Consider the following 3,533-nt stretch of genomic DNA (forward strand, 5'->3'; position numbering starts at 1 on the left):
TTAGCAACAAGATGCAACTTACAGTCAGTTTTGGTCAGTAACAAAGTGTACCATGTGTTAGTTTGATTTTTGGATTACTTCTACCAGAAATATAGATTAGGAGTTGGATAAAAGACTGCTTTTTTTTTTTTTTGTGATGCAGAAAGCATTATTAGGAGAGACTTAGGATCTGTCACCCAGGCCGGAGTGCAATGGCGCCATCTCGGCTCACTGCAACCTCCGCCTCCCGGGTTCAAGCGATTCTCCTGCCTCAGCCTCTTGAGTAGTTGGGATTACAGGCGCGTGTCACCAGCCCGGCCAATTTTTTGTATTTTTAGTAGAGTCAGGGTTTCACTGTGTTGGCCAGTCTGGTCTCGAACTCCTGACGTCGTGATCCGTCCGCCTGGGCCTCCCAAAGTGCTGGCATTAAGGGTGTGAGCCACCGCACCTTGCCAAAGTAGCTACGTTTTTACAAAAAGAGCCCAGAATTGAGAGCCATGAAGTCGGGCCCCAACACTGACTAGCTGTGCAACTTTGGAAAAGTCTCTTAACCTCTCCAGGTCTCCATTTTCCATGTGCCAGCCACTGTTAGTTCTGAGCAAGACAGCGAGGCCTCTTCTTTCATAAAATGTATATTCAAATGGGGTACGTGAGGTAAACAAGATAATGATTAAGTGCTGTGTATGGTGTTTTGTTATTTTGTTTTGTTTTGTTTTCCCCTGGAGAGGGAGTCTCGCTCTGTCTCCCAGGCTGGAGTGCAGTGGTGCAATCTCAGCTCACTGCAAGCTCCGCCTCCCAGGTTCACACCATTCTCCTGCCTCAGCCTCCCCAGTAGCTGGGACTACAGGCGCCTGCCACCACACCCAGCTAATTTTTTGTGTTTTTAGTAGAGACAGGGTTTCACCGTGTTAGCCAGGATGGTCTCGATCTCCTGACCTCGTGATCTGCCTGCCTCAGCCTCCCAAAGTAATGGGATTACAGGCATGAGCCACTGTGCCAGGCCAAGTACTGTTAATAGAACAAAACTGGACAGTGTGAAAGAGCCTGGGGATAGGAGCCCCCCCCGCATTTTTTTTATCTGGGACAGAGTCTCACTCTGTCACCCAGGCTGGAGTACAGTGGCGCAATTTTGGCTCACTGCAACCTTCGCCTCCCAGGTTCAAGCGACTCTCCTGCCTCAGCCTCTGGAGTAGCTGGGATTACAGGTATACACTAGCACACCTGGCTAATTTTTGTATTTTTAGTAGAGACGGGGTTTTGCTATGTTGGCCAGGCTGGTCTCAAACTCCTGACCTCAAGTGACCTGCCCACCTCCCAAAGTGCTGGAATTACAGGCATGCATCACAATGCCTGGCCAAGCCCTTTAGATAAGATGATCGTGGTCAGCCTCTCAAAAGGTGACATTTGAGCTGAGACTCGAATGAGGAGAAGGAACCAGCCATACAAGCCATATGGAGAGCCCAGGCAGAGTAAATATTAGCTGTCAAAGACCCTAGAGCAGTAATGTACTTGACATTTTTTAAAAAATAGGAATGACTGCTGGGCGCAGTGGCTTACACCTGTAATCCCAGCACTTTGGGAGGCCGAGGCAGGCGGACCACTTCAGGTCCGGAGTTCAAGACCAGCTTGGCCAACATGGTGAAACACAGTCTCTACTAAAAATACAAAAATTAGCCGGGTGTGGTGGTGTGCACCTGTAATCCTAGCTACCTGGGAGGCTGAGGCAGGAGAATCACTTGAACTCAGGAGGTGCAGGTTGCAGTGAGCCAAGATCGCACCACTGCACTTCAACCTGGGTGACAGAGCAAGACTCCGTCTCAAAAAAAAGCAATGACCTGTGTAGCTAAAATATAATGAGCAAAAGAGAAACATTTGAAATGAAATAGTAGAGGAATGTATTCATTAGCGGCAAAATTCATCAATATGGGTATAATTTTGATTAAAATATAAAACCAGAATTCTGCTCTTCAAAAAGTCTGGCTCATGCCCCACGTGGTGGCTCACACCTGTAGTCCCAGCTACTCAGGAGGCTGAGGTGGGAGGATCACTGCAGCCCAGGAGTTTGGGGCTGCAGTGAGCTATAATCACATCACTGCACTCCAGCCTGAGCAAGAGAGCGAGGCTTTGTCTCTAAAAAAAAAGAATGCCTGTTGCAAGGAAAGGATGAGCTCATAGGAAGCCTCAGCTACCAGAAGTTCTATTAAATACCAGACCTCAGAGTGAAAGGAATCTTTATGGTAGCACAGTTAAGATTCAGTTCCTCAGTTACATTAGCCACTTAGCAAGTGCTTGATAGCCACTTGTGACTAGTGGCTACCATATGAGCACAGATGGAGAACGTTTTCATTATCAAAGGAAGTTCTACTAGACAATGCTATGTTAGGTTACTCATTTATTATAAAGCCCTGTTCAATCGTTTAGTTTTTTAGAAATCTTAAAATTTCTCCCATGCAAGGTGCAGTGGCTCATGCCAGTAATCCCAGCACTTTGGGAGGCCAAGGCGGTGGATCTCTTGAGGTCAGGAGTTTGAGACTATCCTGGCTAACATGATGAAACCCATCTCTATTAAAAATACAAAAATGAGCTGAGTGTGGCAGCAGGCGCCTATAATTCCAGCTACTCGGGAGGCTGAGGCAGGAGAATGGCTTCAGCCTGGAGGCGGAGGTTGTAATGAGCCAAGATCGCGCCACTGCGCTCCAGCCTGAGTGACAGAGCGAGACTGTGTCTCAAAAAAAAAAAAAAAAAAAAAACCCTCCCAAATCTTTTCTTTTTTAGTCTAAAGAAGGACTGGATACTTCCCACCTCCATTTCAGTAATTATGACAGACTAAACTGAAAACAAGTCAGCTACAAAACACTCAAACATAACTAAAACATTCTTTTAGTTACGTTGCTGAGCTCTCAAAAAAGTAAAAATTGCAGGAACCAAAAATGATGTGGGAGTTTGAATCTATAGAGTGGTAAGGGGATTTTTAAGGTGGAAGCTATTTTAAGGGCCATTCCTGATCTCTAGACATCTAGGACACGATTCAAAGGACAAGAGACAAGACCTGAGCTTATGTAAAGAGGAATTAAGATACTGAACTTTCCATAGAGCTAAGATCCCTGAAGGTCCACCAGCTCAATGAAGGGGCCAACAATTTTTTTTATTTTTTATTTTTTATTTTTTTGGATACGGAGTCTCGCTCTGTCGCCCAGGCTGGAGTACAGTGGCATAATCTCGGCTCACTGCAACCTCCACCGCCTCGGTTCAAGCAATTCTCATGCATCAGCCTCCTGAATAGCTGGGATTACAGGCGCCCACCACCACGCATGGCTAATTTTTTTGTATTTTTAGTAGAGACAGGGTTTCGCCATGTTGGTCAGGCTGGTCTTGAACTTCTGACCTTGGGAGATCTCACCTTGGCCTCCCAAAGTGCTAGGATTATAGGCATGAGCCACTGTGGCTGGCCAGGCCAACTATTTTTTAAAAAGAAAAATGCTGCCCTACTAAAGGAGAGAAGGTGATTAGGAAACTTACCTGCTTCAACCGTTGTCCCAGAGGGAAGAAGGAAA

The sequence above is a fragment of the Papio anubis genome, chromosome 12, assembly GCF_008728515.1.
Source record: "Papio anubis isolate 15944 chromosome 12, Panubis1.0, whole genome shotgun sequence".
Taxonomy (NCBI): Eukaryota; Metazoa; Chordata; class Mammalia; order Primates; family Cercopithecidae; genus Papio; species Papio anubis.